Genomic DNA, 26,841 nt, shown 5'->3' on the forward strand with positions numbered 1-26,841 from the left:
TGCCTGACGTACCCCTTTCTTAACTTAATTGGTGGTTCAGTTTGTGATAATCCCTTAACACTCACAACTTTTATTTGTATGCTTTACTGCCTCGATTTTAACTTCCATAAAAATGTTTCAAAAAGTATGTAGAGAATATTAACCTTTAATTTCATATCTGGCATATATCCATAAATGTGTGTATATGCATATTCATATGTATAGACACATACATATGCACACACATGTATATGCATTTAAACATTTATAAGTATATGCAAATAGAAGTGCCTAATGAACCCAGAAATGCAAACTGTATTTTATTTAATTTTAACTTTTTAATTTTAATTTTTTTTTGAGAGAGAGAGAGTGTGAGCAGAGGAGGGGCACAGGGAGAGAGAGAATCTTAAGCAGGCTCCACACTCAACACAGAGTCTGATGTGGGGCTCGATCCCCCGACCCCTGGACCTGAGCCAAAATCAAGAGTCAGACACTCAATCAACTGAGCCACCCAGGAGCCCCCAAACTGTATATTTTAAATTAATATAATACATACATTTATGTACCTGTGAAACAATTTAAAATAGCATTGATATTAATGTTAATTAAATAGATATTAATTTCTTTGATAAGAAATTGATCATTTCCCACTACTAATATGTAATAAATTAACACAACTTAATGCCTTACAACAAATGCAGATTTGTTTTCATATAATCATGGATGTCAGAGTCCAATCTCTAGGTTTTGACAAGGCTATGTTCCTTCTGGGGGCTTCTGGGAAGAATCTGTCCCTTGCCGACTTCAGCCCCTGAGATGCCCACATCCCTCCTGTTCTCAGATTTCCTACCACTAACTCTGATATTCCTTACATTGGATCCACCCAGATAATCCAGGATAATCTCCACATCCCTGATCCTTAACTTCATCACACCTGCAAAGTTTAAAAAAAAAAAAAGAAGAAGAAGGTAAAATAGTCCCATCTTCTGGGAATGACAGCAGAGATAGATGTCTTTGGAAAGCTATGTCATGGGTTCGTGTCTTTGGACTGTCAAGGTCATGAGTAGTCTGCTTGATTATGCAATCTCATCTTTGTGATGTGGTTTCTGCCAGAACCACAACCACCTTCAATTCTGTGGCTCTGGGAATATAATATCCAGCCTCGGAAAAACAGTTTCCTTCCGACAGCCCTTGACCGTGTCAACATGTAATGTGTTCATGTTCAGAGATGCGAATTAGCTCCAGGATCATTGAACCTCCACTAACGCAAAGAATCCTTTCCATTATAAAATCCTGTCTTTCCATGTTTATTTTTTTTTTCTTACTCCTTTAACTCCTAACCACATTTCTCATTGGATGAAACATAGCTGGACTGAAATGTCAATTCCTTGTGTTAGACTACTGACTGAAAAACTGCATTGGGGGGCGGAAACAAAAAGCCCACATGTTACTCATAATTGGGAGTTCATTTGGGACCCACGTGGACATATGTGTCATTTGGACTAACCTTGTAACACTTAATCATTTTCTAATGTTAGTTTCTTTACTACCACCCAATGGTTATTCTCGGGCGTAGCTGGCAGATGGTGAGTCCATATGCCACATATTAAAAATACGCTCTAAGAGACATTGCTTTTAAATATGAGATCATTTCTGATATTTTTTTTAAATTTTTTTGGGGGGGGTCATGATAAAGATATGATAAGGCTGAGAGCAAGACAGCGTCAGCAAGAAAAGGTGGTACCTTCCCAGCCATCTTGGGACCTTGCCTGAAATTCTTTGAAGCCATCCAAAAGTCTTCAGGCACTTTCTCTGGGTGGGAGAGGATCACTTCATGTGTCATGCACACGCCATGAGATGTGAACTTTAGGATCTGGAGGAAGAGCTAGATGCGAGTGACTTCCAGATGGACAGAGGTCTCTTAGCCGGGTCGTAGGACTGGGATCCTACACATGGCAGCCCTATTCTTATGGAGAAGGAACGACTAAAATAGAAAAGGGGATCTGACCAGCTGACACCGTAAGTACCAGGCATTAAGAATAAACAAAACAAAACATCTGTCAGCTTATACGTACAGTTAACAAATAATTCCGCACGCCTACCCTCGTCCTGACATTGCGGAAATAAGGACATAGGCCCTGTTCTTAAGGATCTCCTGTATTCATTTGCTTATCCCATTTCTTGTGCTATTCATCACTCTGTTGGAGCAGATTTTGTGCAAGGCCCCTTGAGCTCAATATTGGTAAATCCAGTAGAAAATTTCAGGTCCTTCTTGACTTCTTGGTCAACATTTCACACTATTGTCCCAAGAACTGAGAGTGTCCACTTCCCTTGTCTTCAAAGACAAGTGTCTCCTGATTTTTCTCTGGTGTCCCCAGTCTGTGCTTCCCTGTGTATTTTGACATTCCTTCCTGCTCTACCTGTCCGTCAGGTGTTCTTCTCCACCAATAACACAGGCTTTCAGGGATGCTTCTTCTCATGTCCACTTGGTGCTTTTTTTTTCTTGCATCTGTGCTGGAAAGCACCAGGGCCTCCAGCAAGGGGTGAGGAAGATGCTGGCCTCTCCCTAGGTGTCCCTTCTTCAGATGAAGCATGAAGTGCTCACCACCCTCAGCCCATCCTTTCTCTCAGGCCATCTGTCACGGTTGTAATTTGACGCTTCTTTGGTTATTGACCGGTGGCTGCCACACTACTCGACTATGAGCATCATGAAGACAACAGAATGTGTTTATGATGCTTACCTTGTATCCCTTATGACACTGTCCACCAGACTCCAGACACAGTTTTTTTTTTTAACGTTTTTATTTATTTTTGAGACAGAGAGAGACAGAACATGAACGGGGGATGGACAGAGAGAGAGGGAGACACAGACTCAGAAGCAGGCTCCAGGCTCTGAGCCATCAGCCCAGAGCCTGACGCGGGGCTCGAACTCACGGACCGTGAGATGGTGACCTGAGCTGAAGTCGGACGCTCAACCGACTGAGCCACCCAGGCGCCCCCAGACACTGTTTAAATAATGACTTGCTAATATAGTCCCTCACGTAAGGGACTATAAGGGAAGTACCTCCCTTCACAGAGCCTCAAGTAAGAAGTTAGGGGCTGGATTGGTCACCTTCGATAGTTAAAGTTAGGAATCATGGTGGAGAAGAACACGTAAACAAAACCAGACAACCAACATCATGGTGCTGTGTGGGATACGTGCATAGTGTCTAAATGGGGCACATCGTGGGTCAGTGTATGGATTTTCTGCACCAAACAAGTCAGCGATTCTCTGCAAACACAACCAACTGGCTGTCCTACAATGTTACTCACGTTGACATTGTGTACCTGGATTTAGTGCAGGGCTCACAGGTAAGGGGCTCAGTCCTACAAGCCTGCCCCCACTTCAGATACCAGTGGAAAGTAGTGCGTCCCTAGGGTACCTACAGTGCTGTCCAACCTGGCTACCAATTGGGTTTTCCACAACTCACTCCTGGGTTTTAAGAAGTCATTATATCAGCTCACAGAACCCCATGAAACATTTTACCTATCACCCATTTATTATAAAAGATGCTACAAAGGGTATAAGTTAACTCTCCAATGAAAAGATACATAGAGTGAGTTCTACACGTTAGGGCACCCCACCATGCTGGCATATGGATGTGTTCACCGTCCCAGAAGCTCTATGCACCCCTTCACTTGAGCTGTGTATGGAGATTGCATTATGTAGTCATGATTGATGACTCATTGGCCGTTGGTGATCAGATCAGCCTCCAGCCACGCTCCCCAGAGGTCAAGGTCAGGGGTTCAGACTGAAACCTCCAACCCTTTAATAACGTGGCTGGCTTCTCCGCTGATGAGCCTCTATCCAGGTGTGATCTACTGGCCTGCCAAGAACCACCTCGCTGACATAGACCCAGGTAGCTTAAAAGGGACTTGATGTGAGTCAAGCAGGATGCTCCTCTCATCCCTGACCCTTGGGGAATCACGAAGGTCTTAGGAGCTCTGTCTCAGGAACCAGAGACAAAGACTAAATGTATGTTTCTTACTATATCTCTATATCATGCATAGGAGTTCTACACATGAAGAGAGGGGTCAAAAACAATGATGGCTAGATCACATGTAAGCGTAGACTTCATTTTGTAAGAAACCACCAATGTACCTTGCAAAGTGGCTGCACATCTCTGCATTCCTACCAGCAACAAAAGGGAGTTTTTGTTGCTGTACACTCTCGTACAGAAAGTAGTTATGTTTATGTATTTCATGATTTACAACTTGTCCATATTCACGGGTGACTCACCTCCCCATCAGTTTCGATGACAGTTGACTCTTGAACCACACGGGCTTGAACTGTGTAGGTCAACTTATACATGCATTTATTTTTCTAAAAATTTTTTTTAAATGTTTATTTTTTTTTAAGAGACAGAGACAGAGCATGAGCAGGGGAAGGGCAGGGAGAGAGAGGGAGACACAGAATCTAAAGCAGGCTCCAGGCTCTGAGCTGGCAGCAAAGATCTGGACATGGGGCTCGAACTTGTGAACCGTGAGATCATGACCTGAGCCAAAGCCGGATGCTTAACTGACTGAGCCACCCAGACACCCCTGTTTTTTAATAAATACAGTACAGTTCTCAAAATACATTTTTGTTATGATTTTCTTAACATTTTCCTTTCCCTTGCTTACTTTATGGTAAGAATACAGCTATAATACGTATGACGTGCAAAGTACGTGTCCGTTGACTATTTATGTTATCAGGCAACAGTGCACTGGCTACTGTAAATTTGGGGGGATTTCCGACTCTTTAGGGGTCTTGGGCCTAACCCCAGTTGTTCAACTGTCAATAACCAGGGATAATAAACCATTGGAATTCTTTTTTTTTTTTTTTTTATTTTTACTGATTTATTTTGAGAGAAAGCACAAGCTCAGGGCGAGGGCAGCCCACAGAGAGAGGGAGAGAGAGAATCCCAAGCAGGCTCCTCTCTGTCTGCACAGAGCCCGACTCGGGTCTCAAACTCATGAACTGTGAGATCATGACCTTAGCCAGGATCAAGAGTCATATGCTTAAGTGAACAAGCCACCCAGGCACTCCACACATTGGAATCCTTGATGTGTCTGAATGCCACTTAGCAGGTGTCCTAACTCACCTATCAGAGGAATAGTTGGACCACAGAAGCCCAACATGACAAGTGCTTCTTCTTAAGTCATATGATCTCAGAGGCATTTGTTGCCTGAGGCCCTTGGCCACTACCGTGAAATTGCATGTTTGGAAATTTCACATTATAATTTGCATTATAATTCCATTCTTCTCCATACACACAGTAAAAATTATAAACAGATAAAATGTCCTAGTTTATAAAGGCCTAAGAGTTGCTAATATCCCCTTTATTATTATTGTCCTTGACTAGATCAACCTTAGTTGTCATCCTCAAACATGAAATGGTTTATAATCCAACAAATTGGCTAGTGGGAGGCTTCATAAAGACCCTGAAGTTTAACTTTTTGTTCATGTCTAAGGTGTGATTGCCACTGATTGGGCTGGTGTAGTCATGATGGTACTGCTCTTGATGGTGGCCAGTAGACCAAGTTCAGATACAACGTGCATTCACGGCGGTGGAGGCACTTCCAAGGAGAAAAAAAGCCTATTAGTAATAATTTGCTACATTTCTTTTTATCTTCCCTAATAACTGCTGAACACATATTCATATATCCTGTGGCCATGTCACATATCATATATTTTTAACAAATGGGAAAAAAGTTAACCTTAAATTGGTAAAAATGCATACGATAGACATGAGTTGGAAACTATTTACACATAGAACAAATTGGTCCTAAAGTGTTATCTAGGCAAACTTGAAACAAATATAATAACCACAGAAATATATATGTTACCACTTGAGAATAAAACAGGTTGGAAATCACTGAGTTGATCACTTTTTATAATTAATTTCAAACAATAAGTTTACACTTTTATTAAAGGAAATCAAAATAGGTTTGGAACTGTGATGATCTGTCATGTATTGATTTGGGACACTAAAAAAAGTACATTTTAAAAATCTAATTGTTGGGGGCGCCTGGGTGGCGCAGTCGGTTAAGCGTCCGACTTCAGCCAGGTCAAGATCTCACGGTCCGTGAGTTCGAGCCCCGCGTCGGGCTCTGGGCTGATGGCTCAGAGCCTGGAGCCTGTTTCCGATTCTGTGTCTCCCTCTCTCTCCGCCCCTCCCCCGTTCATGCTCTGTCTCTCTCTGTCCCAAAAATAAATAAACGTTGAAAAAAAAATTAAAAAAAAAATCTAATTGTTGGACACATTTAGAGCTTTTTTCCCACTGGATTCATAATGATATCTGGATGTTAAACACGGGCAAGTTGTTCAATTATATTCACTGAGGTTGAAGCGATGGGAAAATAGATCAATGTCTTCTTTAGGTTGTGTGGTTGAGGCGTTAATAGTCATTAACTGATCATTATCTGTTTCGTAAGTTTGTAGACATTTTGCACTTTGTCATAATTCATGTTAGCTTTACTGCTTTGTTTGGTGATGCTTTGATGTACTTGCTCCAGCACTGAAATGGTGTTCTAGTTCTTAGGTATACGGATTTGCACAAATTCTATGAAATACAGTTGGAGCATTTATTCTTTCAATCTATGGGGACTTGTACTAATATGAAAAAATATATAATGGACAGCATTTTCATCCTGCTGCTATTTCTTAGCACAGTATAAATTATTTTTTGAGTTCAATGGAATGTTCCTCCAAATCCAAGAAGAGGTGCCTTTTTCTTACAGTTTCACAAGCTGGGTCTTATGACAAAATGAGTTGGTTTGATTGAAAAGAATGATGGCTTATATTTCAAAAAGAACCAAACTGAAAACTACTGACTATTTTCTGGAACAAACAAAAATTACACAATGTAAGTTTTAATGTTATGAAATTTTTCTTCAAGAATTTTATAGAATATCATCATTCTTTCTCTCAAAGCAATGAAAGAATAAAATAAATACATATTTACACATATTGTCACCTGTATGTCAGCAATAAATATTAACTATTTGCTGGACAATCTGCTAAATTTTTTTTGAGTGAAGTTTTTGTATATTTTTTTAGAATTTACATAGTGCAAACGTTGGCAAAATAGGGAAATTTTTAAAGAAGCCATTTTCCTTTTATACTGAGTGCTGTTAGTAAGAACAAAGAAAATAACCTTAATTTGGTTTAACAAGCTAAATTCCAGTTCAATAGATGTATCTATAACATTGGCTTCATAAAGCAGAATAAAGACAACCGTAGTTGAAAATTCAAATAGGAATGTATGGGCCAAAAAAAGAAAAGGAAAAGACATTTTTTCACCATGGGCACCAAAAAGGCCATAATGAATGGGAAGTCCTGGTGACTTTACGTTTCTCACGCCCATGTGCAGATAGAATAAAGGAGGCAAGGTGGTCCCTGTACTGGCTGGTGCAAGGATCCGTCTTTGATGTGCACTTGGTTAGGCTACACCACCTGGATTCATCAAAGACTAGTCCAGGTGTTAATTGTAAAGGCATTTTGCCCATGTTTAACGTCTGCAGTATGTTAACTATAAGTTAAGTAACGTATTCTAAAGTGAGCTGCACTCATCCAATCAATTGAAAAGACATAAAGCAAAAACTGATGTTTCTTCGAGAATGAATAAATTGTGCCTAAAGAGTGTAGTCTCAACTATTCCAGCCTACAGACCTGTCGTACAGATTTCAGACTTGCCTATTTCCACAAATTGTGTGAGCCAGTTCCCTGAAATTCAGGAGATAGATAGATCATAGGTAGATAGATAGATATATATGTATTATAAATAGATAGATGATAGACATCTATAGAGATGTAGACATATAGAATTAAATGATAAATAGATGATGGGTAGATAGATCTATGGATACATAGGTATAGATAGATGATAATAAGACAGATGATAGATACACAGAGTGATGATACATAGATGATAGATGGATGAGAGATAGACACATAGATATATAGATAGACAGATACATACATGGATGAGAGATAGGTAGATGATGGATGAGAGAGGGATGGATGGATGGATGGATGGATGGATGGTTGGATGGACAGATGGCTGGATACATAGATACATAGATGGGTAATTGATAGGTAAATAAATGATGAATGATAGATAGATAGATAGATAGATAGATAGATAGAATGGATGAATAGATAGATATGATGGATAGATAGATACATAGATATGTAGATGGATGAGTGATAGGTAAATAGACAAATTAAAAATGGTAGATGATAGATGGATAAGTAGGTAGGTAGGTAGATAGATAGATAGATAGATAGATAGATAGATAGATAGAATGGATGAATAGATAGATATGATGGATAGATAGATACATAGGTATGTAGATGGATGAGTGATAGGTAAATAGACAAATGAGAAATGATAGATGATGGATAAGTAGATAGATAGATAGATAGATAGATAGATAGAACAGATACATAAATAAACATCCTCTTGGCTCTGTCCGTCTGGAGAGAGCCCTACCTGGTAAAGGTGGGACTAATCAACCCTGAGTATCTTAATGAGATAAGGCCGCCGCTATGACCTGGGACCCATGCTGTCTCATGCACTAAGTCCTGATGCTACCATACCCAGTGCAAAAGCCAGTGGGTGATGAAAATTACCTAACTCAGTACCCCCAGGGGTTCTGATCCCTCAGGAAAGCCACCGTGGGGCACCCCCCAGTGGAAGACTCTGAGGGCAAGCTGAGGGCACAGGGGTCATGCCAGTGGAGGGTAGGAGGAAGCCATGGAAAATATCAAGACTGGAACTGATACCCATATGTACTCTCCTCGAGGGTTTTACATGTGAGTGCATGCATGTGTGTGTGTGCATGCCTCCCTGTCTACTTGACTTAAAATATGCTGTGGTCAACTATAGCCTTATGACTTGAGTTATCATCCATTCAAATGGGGATCAGAAGGGAGAGGGAACACCTGTCCCGTGATGGGTCCAGAGCCTCGTGGATGAAATGACTCCCTATTTATGGAAAACTGAAACCCTTCTGTGTCCATGCCTGTGCTGTGTGGATGGTGTGTCCTTCCCTCCATTTGGGCTGTCTGTCTGTACCAACCGAGGCTGGAGAGCCCAGCATCCCATCTACCTGACTGCAGGGAGAAAGAAGCCTGGTGAAGACCGTGTCTGAGCATCTTCTGTCTGTCTGTGCTGGTTGTACGAGTTCAAGGTGGTCCTGTCCACCAGAGTTAAAGTGCCAGAGTCAGTCCCCACCTCACCGGGTGTGGACCAGTCACCTCTGCGGGTCCTACACGCAAACTCTGAACCCCCAGGTTTTCGTGGTGGCCTCCTTCCTTACTGCAGCTCTTACGACAGTACTCGATTTTGTGCTGCCAAAGACACCTGTCAGTGGATTCGATCCCCTCCACTGAGCTCGAGGCGACGGGATTTGTTTTTCTCCTGGTGGTGTTTCATCCTGAGTGTTTTCTTTGAAAAACATCTCTGCTTCAGAGTCCTGCACTGCAATTGAGCCAGAGGAGAAAACCCGTCTGTTCTCCCCAGAAGTAGGAGGTGGGCTTATTCACTCAGGAGGAAAGAGAGAGAAAGAGAACTAACATATTTTTAAGAGAACAGAAGTCCCGTCTGAATGTTAAAATCCAGAAGAACACTTGGTGGGGCCAAGATGGGACATGGTAACCAGTAAAAGCCTTCTTATGCAGGAGAGCAGTGAACTTCCTGTGCTTGGATCCAGGAAGTGGAATCCAGGACAAAGGAGGAGGATGAGACCCTGCAAAATTATTTAAAGAGGATGCTTCTGTGCTGAAGGGATCTCTGTCTCTTCAGGTGGCACAGAACCATGTCACGGGGGCTGCTATGATCATGATGCGTCTGCTTTAGGAGCATAAACTTCTAATATGGACTGTGTATTATCATCATTACTACCTTCCTCTTGGCTCTCAAAATGCTACCGCAGCTCAGTCTGCCATTTTTGTGGGGAAAAGGAAAAATCAAACTGCTCCGTAAAGTGCTGTAACATTCCATCGTCTATTTCTAGCTGAATTTACATTTCCCCCTGGTGATTCCCAATGATCATTGTATTTTGGAAGCTTATAAGATGTTGCTTTATTGGAATAGAGTCGTGTTATCAGCAAACATCATTCCTGGTGTTTGGGTTTCTCCAGAAAGTGGATGAGGGGAGTCGTCTGATTCTCAAAAGAACGAGATTTGTTTTTGACGATTTCAATTATAGGTTTGCACAGAGTGAGTGCTCAGTGTGGTGCCTAAAAGGTCTGCCCATTTGCCTCAACTTGCAAGATCTTGATGTGCTTACCGTCCTTCTGAGCCCCCTTAAGACACAGGCTACACCCCCGATGCCACATCACCACCAGTGCCTTTCTCTCTGCTCACACCTGCCTTTTGCGATTGCTTATAAGCCTGCTTCCTTGGAGCCATCCATGATGAACCTCCTGCGTGCCAGCCTCCACCCCAATGACAGATATGGCAGGACATTTCCTTCTGAAGTCAAATTAACAACTTAATTTGTGTACAGTCCCACACCTCGTCCCAAATCCACATTAATAGTAAACCACAGAATGTGACTTCATTTGGATACAGGGTATTTGTAGATGTAATCAGATTAAGATGTGGGTTGGCTCCCATTCAATCACTGGTGACTTTCCACAAAGGGGGAAGTTGGGGTCCAGACCAAAGGCCACGTGAGCCACAGGGAAGATGGCCCTGTGACGTTGGAAGCAAGGCCAGGTGATGAATCTATAGGCTGAGGGTTGTGGACAGCCAACAAAAGTACGAGGGAGAGAAGGAAGGATTATCCATCAGAGCTTCTAGAAGGAAATAACACAGCCCACCTTGACTTGGGGCTTCTGGCCTCCAGAACTCAGACAGCATAAATGTCCAAGATTTAGCCACCATGTTGGGTGGGATCGCCCCCTACATCTGTGACGTCCACAGGGTCTCAAGCACATTCATACCGTCAGGTTGCATTCGGACAGCATTTTCTGAGCAGCAAGACAGAACTTAGGACAGAAAGGTCAGGTTTCGTCAAGGGCACAGCCTCCTCTTGTTGGACCTCTGAGGTCCATGTACTCTGCCCAAACAGCTACAAAAAACAAAAAGCAACTCCTTGTCACCCAGCCCTCTGGAAACTGTCAGCATAGCCTTGTGATGAATTCTGCCAGGAAACCATAGTGCCAGCGAATCCCGGGCAAGATGGTGAACTGCGTCCACTTCTGTGTTGGAAGTAAAACAACAACAAAAAAACAAAACAAAAAAAAAGAATCAACCTAATGGAGATGTTCTTAAAGCAAATAAAGAATTAATTGGGATCAAAGTCCACATTTCACTGATCTCGCCTGCTGTGCATGTGTTCGTTTTGGTTCCCATTACTTTCAAAACCTACTAAAATGTACACAGGGCTGACACACGGACAGATGGAAATACTACTTTCAAAATACTCCAGTGTTTTGAAATGCCGTCACGAGCAAGTCTGCTGAAAGGTTGCCACAACCTCTCCCAAAACATGGCCCTTGGAACTGGAATTGGTACAGACCATATTTAAAAAGAAAAACCCACAGCCAAACCCATGGACACAGTGGATTGAACAGTCACTCACGCGCACATGTAAATTTTCATCGTGCCTGTAAAGCTAATAGGAACATGTACTGTGGGATTGTGAAGACATTTTATTCGTTTCTTTTTTTCTTCCTGAGTATTCTCAGCATGAAACTCCATGGGAACTGGTGAATTTTAATGCATCCTGTATGTCCACTCCCAGAGAATGAGGGCTTTCCTTTGTCATTACTCTTTTTTTCCCCTATAAGTAACATTCTTGCGGCACCTGGGTGGCTCCGTTGCTTGAGCGTCCACCTCTTGATTTTGGCTCAGGTCGGATCTTAGGGTTCCTGAGTGTGAACCCCAGATTGGGCTCTGTGCTGGTCATGGAGCCTGCTTGAGATTCTCTCTTTCTCTCTCTCTCCCTCTGCCCCTGTCCCCGGTTCACACACTCTCTTCTCGCTCCGTCTAAAATTTTAAAAATTATGGGGAGCTTGGGTGGCTCAGTCAGTTAAGTGTCTTAACTTTTGACTTCAGCTCAGGTCATGATCTCACAGTTTGTGAGTTTGAGCCCCGCATCAGGCTCCGCACTTCCAATGCAGAGCCCGCTTGATATTCTCTCTCTCTGTTTCCCCTCCCCTCTCCTGCACATGTGCACTCTCTCAAGGTAAATGAAAAGACTTAAAAAAATATTTAAAAAAATTAAAAACATTGTTTACAATACCTTGTAGGATCACAATACATGAGTTCATACACTCAATAAATTCTTATTTCAAGTTATCCTTACTGAATGGAACTAAGGTCGGTCCCCACTACCCTCCAGCCGTGTGTTCACCCCTGGCCCGGCCTTCCAACACGGCCTCAGCTGATTGCAGGCAGCACCCATTTTCCTTTGTTCTGCCCTCCATCAAGTCTTCCTTTCTTCTCTCAGGGCTATGCATTCCCTCGCTATATCCTGTCAGATGACATTCTCTTCCTCTCCAAACCAACACCCTCATGGCAGCGTGCATTCAATACTGATTGCACAGCATCTTATCTTTTCTTGCAAGTGTGTTTGGCCACTGGGTAGAAACAGCACTCTTCACTCAGCAGAGACTTGGGTCATATTTACCACTGTGCCTTTGTGTTTCCAGCACTGTGAAGTTTCTTGTACGTGTTAAACATTAAAACAAGTACACTTGAGGGACGCCTGGGTGGCTCAGTTGGTTAAACGCCCAACTTTGGCTCAGGTCATAATCTCACGGTTCATGAGTTCGAGCCCCACGTCGGGCTCTGTGCCGACAGCTCAGAGCCTGGAGCCTGCTTCCGATTCTGTGTCTCGCTCTCCCTCTCTCTCTGCCCCTCCCCTGCTCGTGCTTGGTCTCTGTTTCCCTCAAAAACAAATACACATTAAAACAAAATCTTAGGGGCGCCTAGGTGGCTCAGTCGGTTGAGCCTCCGACTTCGGCTCAGGTCATGATCTCGCGAGATCTCGCATGAGTTCGAGCCCCACGTCGGGCTCTGTGCTGATGGCTCGGAGCCTGGAGCCTGTTTCCGATTCTGTGTCTCCCTCTCTCTCTGCCCATCCCCTGCTCGTGCTCTGTCTCTGTCTCTCAAAAATCAATCAGGGTTCAATTTTTTTAAATATCCTTGAAAATCCCTAAAAATTCAATCCATCCACAAACAGCATTCCACCATCTTTAGAATTTATCCGACAGAAATGATCTAGACACTGTTAATATCGGAGCAGTGTTTTTATTAGACTACGTATATTGATTGTTCTTTCAAAATAAAGAAGCACAGAGTTGTAACCCCGCATCACATAATTCTCTGTTTTTGGGTAATTGTGTGGCATCTACTGTCGATTGAAACAAAAGGTGGGGGGGCGCCTGGGTGGCTTGGTTGGTTGGGCGTCCGACTTCTGCTCAGGTCATGATCTCATGGTCGGTGAGTTCGAGCCCCGCATCAGGCTCTGTGCTGACAGCTGGGAGCCTGGAGCCTGTTTCAGATTCTGTGTCTCCCTATCTCTCTGCTGCTCCCCTGTTCATGCTCTGTCTCTCTCTGTCTCGAAAATAAATAAACATTAAAAAAAAAAAACAAAAAAAACAAAAGGTGGGTAGGTAAGTTAAGACTTTAATAAGCCTCTGAAAATGGCTCAGCAGTAAAACAGAAGACACTTGGAGAATGGTGTGATTAATTAAAAATTCAATATCTCATCTTCCTTCTTTTGGACTTCAGCTGATACACTAGTACCGATTTGTGCAATGTGAAAGAGTACTTTGGTAAAAAGAATCCTGACTCAAATGGGGGTATTTACTGGGCTCATTTGAACACGCATACCGTTTAATTGAATTTCGAGTATTCTGGGCAAAAAATGAACAGAGAAGAAACGCTCTGATTTTCACCCCCACGTTTGGTTCAATCATCAAGATCCATTATTTGCTTTCAATTTAACTGATGATCCATACACTCTGACGGTTCCTATTTCAGAATAATCATGTCTGATTTATAGGTAAGGAGACACAGATCAGTCCAGTGGAATCGTTGCTCTAATCTCACCAGCCCCGTCCTGTGTCAATCCTAGGTGCTTCCTACTGCTATTATCTCAGCCTCGTTGAATTTCCCGATGTCCAGATGTGCAGTCACACCTCCCTGATACGTGAATTTGCAGATAGATCCTCTAAGAGCCTTCTGTCTCACCATAAGAATCCTGACTGTTACGATTCTGGTTAGTTAGCTACCACTTACTGAACACTCATTCTGACTCAGTAGATGTGAAGAAGGGCTCGGTATTTTGCATCCCTCACACACTCAGGTATGATGCTGGGGCTGCCTCCTGGTCCGCAGACCACACTCTGAGCGACAAGGCTACACAGGACAGTCAAGTGGGGCAGTGAAATCTTGCTGCACTATTCGTCCACCCAAAGCTCTTGATCCAGCTGAACACAGGTTATGTATTAGACTAGCCCGAGTGAAATGGAGACACACATCTTTGAGATACAGACGAGGCTGCATCATAGAATCTTGTATAAATGTCATTTCACAGACCCCAGACGATGGATTTTCTAAGGGGGGGTGCTGCTTTTTTTATTTCAGGGTTACTACTAAGTGGAATGGTGAACTCTGGCAATGCATGAGCAAAAGCATCCTGGAAAGGCGGCACCTGGAGAGTTTGTGGCTGGAGATATGAGTGTTCATTCATTATAAAATTTGCCCAGTTTGGAAGATGTGGGTCTTGCTAGTTTTCCCATAGAGGGTTGAATAGGTCACATGTTCTGTCCCAGGGCCTCAGGGGCTCAGGTGCACAGCACTGCTTGACTCCTGAATTCATAAGACAAGTGTATTATTAATTATAATTATATAATATTAATTACATAATAGTAATATACTGTATTATGTGCTGTATACTAATACATAATTCATAACATGTTAATTTATAGTTACATAATTTACAAATTATAATTTGTGAATTTATATACATTTAAATTGTATATAATTTACAATATCAACTATTTAACATGCAGGTAGAACATGGCAGAATATTGTAAATAATCCCTATTATAAATTATATTATTACAATAGTAATCTGTTAATATTAATACTATTATAACAATATTAAAACTGCTTATTACTTATTTAAAACTGATGATAGTAATACTTTCATTATAATATTAATATTACAGGGGAACAATGTCAATGAGAAGTTTATTTCAAGGCACACACCAACAAGAAAAAAATTTTTTAATTATTTTGAATTGACATTTTTTAAAAATACATTTTCATTAAAATTTAGGTTAATGTGTGCAATATATGGCAACTCTCCTTCAATAAAAGTAAGTACGTGAAAATAACGTGTGGGATATGTAAAAATGTTGTTACGCCAGTTAATACAAAGCCAATGTACGTAGTTCATAATTACTGTACTGTTGTGGCCAGTGTCACTAAGAAAATCCTTATATTTAATGCCAACTATAATATCTAAAATGTTTTCCATGAACTGTTTCCATTTTAAACAAATTTACCTAAAGTTGTATGCTAGAACATTCCGTGCGTGATGTTTAATTTTATGATTAGCGTGCAAACAACTATGGGAAATGTGGCCGTAAGTCAACAGGAATATTCTCTAGAGCTGTGCTGTCTCGTACAATATCCATTATCTGAATATGGGTATTTACATTTAAATATAAATTAATTTAATTGAATATTCAATTCCTCACTTAATTTTTTTTTTAATTTTTTTTTTTTCAACGTTTATTTATTTTTGGGACAGAGAGACAGAGCACGAACGGGGGAGGGGCAGAGAGAGAGGGAGACACAGAATCGGAAACAGGCTCCAGGCTCTGAGCCATCAGCCCAGAGCCCGACGCGGGGCTCGAACTCATGGACCGCGAGATCGTGACCTGGCTGAAGTTGGACGCTTAACCGACTGCGCCACCCAGGCGCCCCAATTCCTCACTTTAAAAAAGCTGCATGTCAAGTACTTGATATAATGGCTGCCGTATTGGTTAGAGGAGATACAGAACATTTCTGTCATCACAGAAATTTCAAAAGGACACCAGTGATCTAAATGACAGAGATTTTTTATGCTCTATGTATATTTACTTTTCACTGGCTCTAGCACTCAGACATGAGCAGAAACACACACACACATGCACACACACATCCAAACACACTTTGGTGAATGTTGATACCAAAATGTAGAGTACCAAGAGAGAATAAGGATTGGTAACCACTGCAGCATAATTCTACAAGCAAAATACAAATGAATTGTTTTCATTATATAAGCAAAGAGACATTGAACCTGGTGAATTCCAGTTATAGTTCATCTAATGAAATATTTATTCAAATTTTCATTTGTGCAGAAAGGTAATTTTGTTAATGGAAAATAAGAGACATTACGGTAGCAATGATCTTTTGTTTTTCTAACTCAGTTCATCAGAAACACTCGTATGTTCTGCCTCACTAGAATTGCAGAATTCAAATTATTTCCCGAAAATCCAAAGAAGCGCATTATTTTAGAGTTTAAAAACCTCCACATGGATGTTTATAGCACGTTTATTCATAATTGGCTGAACGTGAGCACAGCCAAGATTCCTTCAGTAGGTGAATGGATAAATAAACTGTGGTCCATCCAGAGAAGAGAATATTATTCAGCAGTGGAAAGACGTGAGTTGCCAAGCTATAAACACTCACAGAGAAAACGTAAATGCATATTATTCTGTGAAAAAAGCCAATCTAAGAATGCTACGTCCTGTAGGATTCCACCTCTGTGACATTCTGGAAAAGGCAAAACTATGGACCCCGAGATCAGTGGTCACCAGGAGCTGGGAGGGAGGGAGGAATAGACAGAGGAGAGAGGAATTTTAGGGCAGAGAAACTACTCCATGTGAGTCCATAATATGTACACTTTTCATTCTGCATTTCTGCAAACCCGTAGAACGTACAAGAACAGGACAGAACCCTAACGTAAACTGTGCATCTTGGGCAGTAATGGTATGTTATGGTAGGTTCACGGAGTTTGACAAATGCGCCGTCTGGTGGGGCTGTTGTAACGGGAAGCCACATATGTGGGGTCAGGGGGAAATCACTGTCCCCTCTGCTCAGTTCTGCTGTGAACCCAAAACCACTCTGGAAGAGAGAGTGCATTTTTGGCCATGTGCATAAAATTTTATTGTTTCCACTTTGAACATCCTTTTTTTACTGCAAGAATTTAAGACGAGGAGAATGATGTATTTGTATGAACCCCAGTATTGACGATCTCTGTTTTTTTCCATTTCTGACATTCCACATTTGCCTCTGTTATGATTACTCTTTCCTCTACAGAGTTTCTTTTAGCATTTCTTTTAAAAAGTAGATCTCGGTGACAATTTGTCACAGTTTTTCTTGAACCGAAATGTCTTTATTTTGGCTTCATTCCTGAAGGGCATTTTTTTCCCCTTCATATAGACTGTAGCTTATGTTTTTTTCCTTCAGAAATTTAAAGAAGTTCTTCTGATGTTTTGTGGTCTTTATGATGGCTTTTTTTTAATTTTGTTTAAAAATTTTTTTAACATTTATTTATTTTTGAGAGAGAGAGAGAGAGCACAAGCAGGGGAGGAGCAGAGAGAGAGAGGGACACACAGAATCTGAAACAGGCTCCAGGCTCTGAGCCGTCAGCACAGAGCCCGACATAGGGCTCGAACCCGCGAAAAGTGAGATCGTGACCTGAGCTGAAGCCGGACGCTCAACTGACTGAGCCACCCAGGCGCCCCCCTTTTTTTAAATTTTTTAATCTTTATTTATTTTTGAGAGAGAAAGAGTTCAAGCTGGGGAGGGGCAGAGAGAGAGGGAGACACAGAATCAGAAGCAGGTTCCAGGCTCTGAGCTGTCAGCACAGAGCCCGATGCGGGGCTCCAACTCACGGGCTGAGCCTTGAGATTATGACCTGAACTGAAGTCAGATGCTTAACCAACTGAGCCACCCAGGTGCCCCTTTATGATTGCTCTGTAACGATGGTAGGATATCTACCCTCTTCACCAACTTTTGAGTGTGCAACACTGTATTGTTAACTATGGGCACAACGTGTTGGAGCAACTCTTTAAAACTGACTCCTCGGGGCACCTGGGTGGCTCAGTCAGTTAAGGGTCCTGCTTTGGCTCAGGTCATAATCTCGCGGTTCGGGAGTTGGAGCCCCGCGTCAGGCTCTGTGCTGATGGCTCAGAGCCTGGAGCCTGCTTCGGATTCTGTCTCCCTCTCTCTCTGCCCCTCCCCTGCTCACACTCTGTCTCTCTCTCTGTCTCTCAATAATAAATAAACGTTAAATTAAAAAAAATAAAAATAAATAAAATAAAACTGACTCCTCTTGTATAACTGAAACTTTATTCCGCAGAATAGCCAAGCCTTACCAGCCCCTTCCCACCAGCCCGTGGCAACCACCAGCCACTCCTCTGTGTCTGTGAGTTTGACTATTTCAGTTGGCTCATAAAAGTGGAATCGAGCATGATTCTCCAAATAACGTTCACACATGGCCAACAGGTATATCAACATTACTCATCATCAGGAAAATGCAAATCAGAATCACGGTGCATTATGACCTCACTTCTCTTAGGGTGGCTTTCATTTAAAAAAAAAAGAGAGAGAGAATGGGTTGGTGAGGATGTTCAGAAATTGGAACCCTTTGCGCTGTTGATAACAATGTAAACTGATGTAGAAACTAGGAACACCTGTATGGTGTCTCCTCAGATATTAAAAATAGGGGCCTGGGATGCCTGGGTGGCTCAGTTGGTTAAGCATCCGACTTTGGCTCAGGTCATGATCTCGCGGTCTGTGGGTTTGAGCCCCGTGTCGGGCTCTGTGCTGACAGCTCAGAGCCTGGAGCCTGCTTCTGATTCTGTGTCTCCCCCTCTCTCTGCCCCTCCCTGCTCACACGCTCTCTCTCTCTCTTTCAAAAATAAATAAACATCAAAAAGCGTTTTCAATTTAGAGTTTACTGACTTCTTGGATATGCTTTTCCTCAAATTTGGGAAATTTAGTAGTATTATTTCTTTTCCTCTTTTTTCCTTTTATTCTGCACCAATGCCTGTGTTCACTCTTTCTGGAACTTAATGGAAAAGAGCCACAGACCTGTTGATATCATCCTGCACATCCACCGGTTTCTGCCTCTCTGCTGTTCCGACTGGCTGATTGATGTCGATCGATCTCCAGGTTGACTGTGTCTGTGCTGTGGTCCTTCCATCGTGCCTTTGAACTTGTCCCCCGTGCCTGCCATGACCTTTTGCTGTACTGCTCTCTTCTGAAATTTGCTTTTGGTTCTGTTTTGCTGTGTGTATTCCGTAGCCGTAAGTTTTCTGTCTTTCCTGTTATTTCCAGATTATTCGCCTGCATCTCTTGGAATGCTGTGATAGCAATGGCTTTATTAATAGCTTTGCCTCATAGCTTGCACGTCCTCTTGGCGTTGGTTTATGTAGACTGTGTTTTCTCTGGGCAGGTGTTGAGATTATTATCCATTCCGTCTCATGCGTCCAGTACTTTTGGATTAAACCCTGCGCTTTTGTGTTTAAGTTTATTTATTTATTTTGAGAGAGAGAGGCGGGGGGAGGTTCAGATAGGGGGGGGACAGAGAATCGCAAGCAGGCTCCACACTGTCAGTGCAGGCTCGAGGGCACGCACGGTAAGTAAGATCATGACCTGAGCCCACATCGAGAGTGGGAGGCTTAACTGACAGAGCCATCCAGGCGCCCTTAAACCCTGGATATTTTTAACCTTATGCTGTGAAACATGAGATCCCATTAAAGCCTCCTGGAATTTTTTTTTTTTCGTTTTGTACTTCAGCATGTGCTCGACGTGGTTCACTGCAGCTCACAAATTCTAACGTGCCTTCAAGGGCTACGGTTCCACTTTAAGTTTGCTCTTTCGGTCTGTCCCACGCGGGTGCTGCCTAACGGCCTGTCTGCTTCCCCGGGTGCTAGCTCCTATCCTCTCTTTGCTATGTTGCCTGCCCTCAGTTCCGTGTGTGCAGGGCTCGGGTCCGCCAGGCTGGCCCACGCACGGTGCGAGGGTCTCTTAGTCCACCTGCTTCTACTTGACATTGCCTGCAAAGTTCAGCTCACGGAGCCACTACTCCTGGCCCCTCAGCTGGCCCAGAGCTCGGCTGCGTCCTTTGCACGACTAGGTTCTCTGTGGACAGACCAACGGAAGTCCTTGTGGACGCGGGAGCATCTGTACCCAGCGTTGCTGCCAACGCTCTGTTTCTAGAGCTCTCGGGGGGCACCCAGGAGACAGCCACAAACTCTGCTCTGCAGGCCCCCCTCTTCGTGCTCCTTTGGTGCAGTAGAGACATCTTCTGGCCACTTTCTCCATCCACCTGTGCTGCGTCCTCCCGGGACTCCAGCCAGACCCCAGCCAGGGGCAGTGGTCACAGAAACTCCCCTGGCCCACTGCACATTTCTCCTCGCCGTCAGGGGTCCTCGTGTCACTGCTTTGTACATCCCGTCCCGGATTCCATGGTCAGAGCCAGCGTGAGGGTGCATTGTGTTTATGCTGTGTCCATCGGTCCTGAGTTCCTGCCCGGTTTCCCTGCTCTGCCTTCAGACCTTCCCGAGCGGCTGCAGGGGCTCAGAAACGGTGCATCCATCAAATAATTATGCCCTGAAATTGAAAATGGGTTTGGGCACAGGGGCGTTCACCAGGGATCCAATCTTGAGGAGGTCCCGGGAGCTAGTTGGCCGTGACGGGAAGCTGAACTAAACGTGTCAATCCTCCAAAACAAGGTCAAAAGCATTCTCCTCCCGCTCCTGTTCCGCATCGAGGGCTCAGGACCACCATCATCACCCAGGAACGGTCTCTGGCCACAGCCAGAGGCTATCTCTTGCCTTTTCCAAGGCCACACAAACTCTGTCTCTTGGTTTTTATCTTCTGTCTTTGATTCTCCACTTTTGCCCAAAGATGCTATGCCGTCTGAACTGGCGTGGTGTGGAGACCAGGAAGAGGATGACGTTACTCCAACAGTGTCCGAAGGTGACCTCCTGCTTTGTGACGTCCTTCAATCATAATGAGAAATCCTGGGAAGGAAGATACATTGACCATTCCCTTCATAGGGAGCAAGACAGAAGACTTGGTTTGGCGATCAGATGCGTAATGGGGCTGGACCAGCTCAGCCTGCAAACGGGTCGGCCACACGCGGAGGGGCGAGGTCCCCCCATGTGCCAAAGCCCTAATGGCTTCCATAAAAAGTCAGGGCATTTCTCCCAACGCATGCCGCACCTTGAACACGAGACCCGGCAGGCACAGCTCCCCGCAAGTCTGCCTTTGAACATACCCAACAGGCATATATATTTAAACATCTTGATGTATCCCTTTCACTTTTCATGCAGGCCCCTGGCTTTTTGGGGAAAAAAAAAAGAAAGAAAGAAAGAAACTTTTGCAAAGAAGTTCTTTATAGCTATTATTCAAAAGACCCAACTAAGACAAACCCTCAGCCACCCCCAGGAGGTGAGCCATCCGTACCGTGTGTCCTAAAATGCTGGCTGGCTTTGTCTCACGACATGCACACTTCCAGCAGGTTCTGGAAGGCCCCGCCAGGCACACATCTGCAGAAACCGACACGCCAGACCCCGTGTAATTTAATAAGACGTCTTTTGTTACTAAACCAGCCTTCCATCCTGCCAGCCCGGGCCTCCGCTGGAGGAGAAAATAGGTCTCCGAGGTTGCTGTCTTCTCTCCCACCTGCAGTTATTTTTAGGGCTTGTTAATATTTAAGAGCCTGTTCACTAATTTCAGTGTTTTCCTGTGCAGACCTGCTCTGCACTAGCCTTGCAAAATGAGCCCCTGAAGCCAAGTGCTGTAAATCATTCCTTGGGTTCCCCTCGGACACGTTTGCCAAGGACATCGTCTGCTCTCCCAGCATCTGCCCGGCGGCCCTGGGGTCGGGAGGGGTAAGCGGGAAACACAGGGGAGCATCCAGCCCAGGCTGTGTCCGCCTCGGCCAAGGCCCCGATGGCCCCTGAGCCCGGCCACAACGCCAGAGGCTCAGCTGCTCCCACTCTCCTAATACCCCATTTATCTTTCAATTTGGTCAGTGGACAGATGAGCTGAGAGTGCACACGGCAGGAGCGTGCACTTGGGCCAGACAGCAGGACGCGGGACGGGTTCCTCCAGCAGCCAACTGGACTCAGTCAATTACCCAACCCAAATATTTGTCTTTGCCCGAGTCACAAAGCCCTCCTCACTCTGTAGATCTGAGGAATAAATGCACCGTTTTCCGCAGCCAGGCCTGCCGTGTCTCGGGCAAAAACCTTCAGTTATTTAAAGCAGTTCAGTCACTTGCGTTGGTAAGCGCTTGGACTTCATGGCTCATTAAATGCTGGTGAGGTTTCCAAGACTGGCAGGAGACGACCAAGGAAGAGATAAACGAAGACTTAGCAGAATCAAAAAAAAAATTTTTTTTTTTGGACCTTGTGCTTTAAACAGACAAGCAAACAAAAAGCGTATTTGATTCCAAAGGAATTCCGGTGTTGATTAAAATATGGGCACAACGAAACTATCAGATTCTGGATCTTCTCCCCATCATTGGTAGTACCTTTTTAAAGATAGGGTGGTCTTGTTGGGTGAGGTATGAGTGTTGGAATAAAAATATTCTAGTTCCTTCAGTATGCAGTGAATTGCACGGGAATCCATGGCCATGAAATTAGACCCAGTTTACATTTACAATGGGCCGGGGTCCTGGGTGGCTCAGTCAGTTGAGCATCCAACTTCAGCTCAGGTCATGACCTCAGGGTCTGTGGGTTTGAGCCCCGCGTTGGGCCGTGTGCTGACAGCTCAGAGCCTGGAGCCTGCTTCCGATTCTGTGTCTCCCTCTCTCTCTGCCCCTCCCCTGCTCATATTCTGTCTCTCTAAAAAATAAATAAACATTAAAAAAATTGGGGGGGGGCGCCTGGGTGGCTCAGTCGGTTAAGCGTCCAACTTTGGCTCAGGCCATGATCTCACGGTCCGTGAGTTCGAGACCCGCATTGGACCCTGTGCTGACAGCTCAGAGCCTGGAGCCTGCTTCGGATTCAGTGTCTCCCTCTCTCTCTGCCCCTCCCCTGCTCATATTCTGTCTCTCTAAAAAATAAATAAACATTAGGGGCGCCTGGGTGGCGCAGTCGGTTAAGCGTCCAACTTCAGCCAGGTCACGATCTCGCGGTCCATGAGTTTGAGCCCCGCGTCGGGCTCTGGGCTGATGGCTCAGAGCCTGGAGCCTGCTTCCGATTCTGTGTCTCCCTCTGTCTCTGTCCCTCCCCCGTTCATGCTCTGTCTCTCTCTGTCCCAAAAATAAATAAACGTTGAAAAAAAAATTAAAAAAAAAAAAAAGAAAAATAAATAAATAAATAAACATTAAAAAAATTGGGGGGGGGGGGGCGCCTGGGTGGCTAAGTCGGTTAAGCGTCCAACTTTGGCTCAGGCCATGATCTCACGGTCCGTGAGTTCGAGACCCGCATTGGACCCTGTGCTGACAGCTCAGAGCCTGGAGCCTGCTTCGGATTCAGTGTCTCCCTCTGTCTCTGCCCCTCCCCTGCTGGTGCTCTTTCTCTCTCTCTCTCCCCACCTCAACAATAAATAAACTTTAAAAAAAGAAAAGGAACACACTGTTTAAGAATACCTATATCAACGTGCATCCCAAATGCTCAGAGCTTTATCTAAAAGATGCAGTCAGCACCTGACTTGCTGTCATATTTTCTGTGTATCCCGTTTGGCCCAAATATGCAGCTCAGTGCAGGCAGTCGTGCTGAGTCCAAAAAATCACCCTCCACCTGCTCGGACACCGTGAATTGCTCACTTTAACTTAGCAGTATGTATCTGATATGTGACATGAATGAGGGAATTCAGGACAATATTTCCAATGACCAAGCATTTGCAGATACTTTTGGTTTTTCCCCCCTTTTCCTGTTTGGTGCTTAAATTGGTCTGTATAGGGTTTAGTCCCCAAACCACACGTCATACACATTTCTTGCATGACATGAAAGGATATTCAAGGGCAACTTTTCCACCCTGATTCTCACCATATGTGTTCATTTTGGATGGGATGAATAGTATACCCTTGTTGAAAAAATTAATATTTAATTCTTAGTTTCCTTTGCGAACTGAGAATGGTAAAACTCAGTAGGATTTGGTCAACATTAACGGATATGAATGTGAATGTTTCTCACACGTAGTGGGCACTCAACAGCTGATAAGTTAATGGAAATTTCATTTTTATATGCAAGCTCTAAACCCCTTAAATATTACATGGAAATTCACTTTGTCCTCCTAAATTATGTCTATCCGATTTTTTTTAACCTTAAATCTTCTGTTTTGTTTTTTTTTTTAGATTAACAATAAGATTTATGTTGGAATTTAATTATAGCTGCTAAAAACTTAATCATGAATAGAGTTAAAAGAACCTCAGGGCATTTTTTCCTCTTAATGAACATTGACAACTCTATGGAACATAAGGATGTTAGAAAAATATCTCTGTCACATTAATAACTGCACCAACCCCAGAGCCATCTGGACTCTACTCCAGAAACCTTCCCTCCCCAAAATTTCTTTAATGGCCCCAACCTGGGAAATGTCACGAATTTTTCCATGATAGGGCTGAACATATGTCATATTTCTTTCCTCCTGAGTCTCTTGACGGTTCTATAAATCTAAAGTTACCCATGTACAGTTGCACACAACACATGACAAATAAATTGTGTTTTCCAATGTTGTGAATATTTGTTGTTCTTGCTTTTTTTCTCATCCCTCTGGTGCCTGGTTTGAGACAGAGAATTTGATTTGTACATCCATGCTTGGGATTGAAACACTTTTGCTGCAGGTGACCGTGATTTCAGAGAACGCCAGAATTCCATGTAGCTTGAATTTACATCTGTCTAGACCATTCCTCAGTGAACCTCAACCCTCCTGCATAGGAGAATCACTTCAGGGGATGATGCAAACAGTGAAATGCCTGGTCCACTCTTGGAGATTCTGAGTCAATCAGTCTGAGTTTGGGGCTTTTGGGGGAGGGTCTTCATGTGTGAGGACTTACCATCCCTCCTCCCCGGTTAATAAGAGGAACATACGGCAAAACTGAGAACTTTACCAAATCGGGGGAAAGTCGTCACCTATTTCCCTGTTGCACACATTCGGTAGAAAGACAGATTCGGAAGGTGGAGCCCTGAATCAAACCCTAATCGAAATATACGTCTGAGGGCTTTGAGCATTCTTGCGTCAATAAGACAGTGTCTTGAATTTCCATTTGCAGAAATATAGCACTGGGCACGTGGTATTACTTGGATGTTCACAAGCTCGTGGCCTTGGGAAAGTTTTGTTCCATTCTCCACATGAGGTAACTGAAGGGAAGGCCTAAGACGTTTAGTAACTTCCCAACGTTATGTAAGAAATGGTCTGCAAGAGACTCCTTTTAGACCTGAGGACACCTGCAGATTAAAAGTGAGGGAATGGAGAACCATCTACCATGCAAATGGCCATCAAAAGAAAGCCAGGGTAGCCATATTTGTATCAGACAAACTCGATTTCAAAACAAAGACTGGAACAAGAGAGGGAGAAGGACATTATAGCATAATTAAAGGGTGTGTCCATTAAGAAGAGGTAACTATTGTAAATGTTTATGCCCCCAACGTGGCACAACCCAAATATGTAAATCAATTAATCACAAACATGACCAAACATATTGATAATAATACTGTAATAGTAGGAGACTTTAATACTCCTCTTACAATGATGGACAGATCATCTAAGCAGAAAATCAACAAGGAAACAAGAGCTCTGAAAGATACACGGGACCTGATGGACTGAACACATATATTCAGAACATTTCATCCTAAAGCAGCCAAAGTTATATAACAAATGATTGGTGGGGGTGCCTGGGTGACTCAGTTGAGCATGCCACTCTTGATTTGGGCTCAGTTCATGATCCCAGGGTCGTGGGGCCAAGCTCCATGTGGAGCCTGCTTAAGATTGTGTCTCTCTCTCCCTCTGCCCCTCTTTCATGCTCTCTCTCTCTCTCTCTCTCTGTAAAAAGCAAAAAGGAAGGAAGGTTTGGAGGGAAGGCAGAAGGAAGGAAGGAAGGAAGGAAGGAAGGAAGGAAGGAAGGAAGTACTGGGGGAACAGACATCCAAACTCAGACCCTCCAGTTCTTAAATGGAACCTCATTTCCATCACACCATATTGCCTTACAGGCTGAATTCTATAGAATATCAGTCCAACTGGCATCTCAAAACAAAAAAGGTTTCATGGGAGAATGCATCCACACTAAATAAAAGTAAAAAGGTGCCTATTACTTTTGCAAAACATATATTTCTGGTTGGGTGTTTTTTGTTTTTGTTCTTGTTTGTTTGTTTGTTTTAGGCCAGAGGCAATTGAACTCATATGCAAATATCCTGACTATAACTGGATATTGGTTGAGAATCCAGGAGGGCATTCTGGGAAATCTGCGTGAAGGTAATGGAAGATATGTACGTTAAGAAAAACAGCACGTTTGTAATGACTAAAGAGTTTCCTGTTGACTCTACACATTGTATGTGGAGATAGTCTGTAGAATCAGTAACGGTACCACTTGTGATAGCATCAGTGACTGATTTTACTTCTGTTGCCGTGACAATTTTTATTTATTGAGACTCTGTGATAGATGCCCCCGCTGGCCTTCGATGCCATTGTGCCTTGAGGTTTTAAATTCAATAATTAAATTTCCTGAGGTACCACCAATTGGCTGCAGCTTCTCAGGGATTCTCTGCTCATGTGTGTTTTGGTTTACAAATAGCACAGAATTCTTCGCGTCTGCTTTTCACCTCACCTTTTGCTGAAATGCTTCCTTTTTCGACAACTC

Source organism: Prionailurus viverrinus, unplaced genomic scaffold (genome assembly GCF_022837055.1).
Source record: "Prionailurus viverrinus isolate Anna unplaced genomic scaffold, UM_Priviv_1.0 scaffold_48, whole genome shotgun sequence".
In the NCBI taxonomy this organism is placed as follows: Eukaryota; Metazoa; Chordata; class Mammalia; order Carnivora; family Felidae; genus Prionailurus; species Prionailurus viverrinus.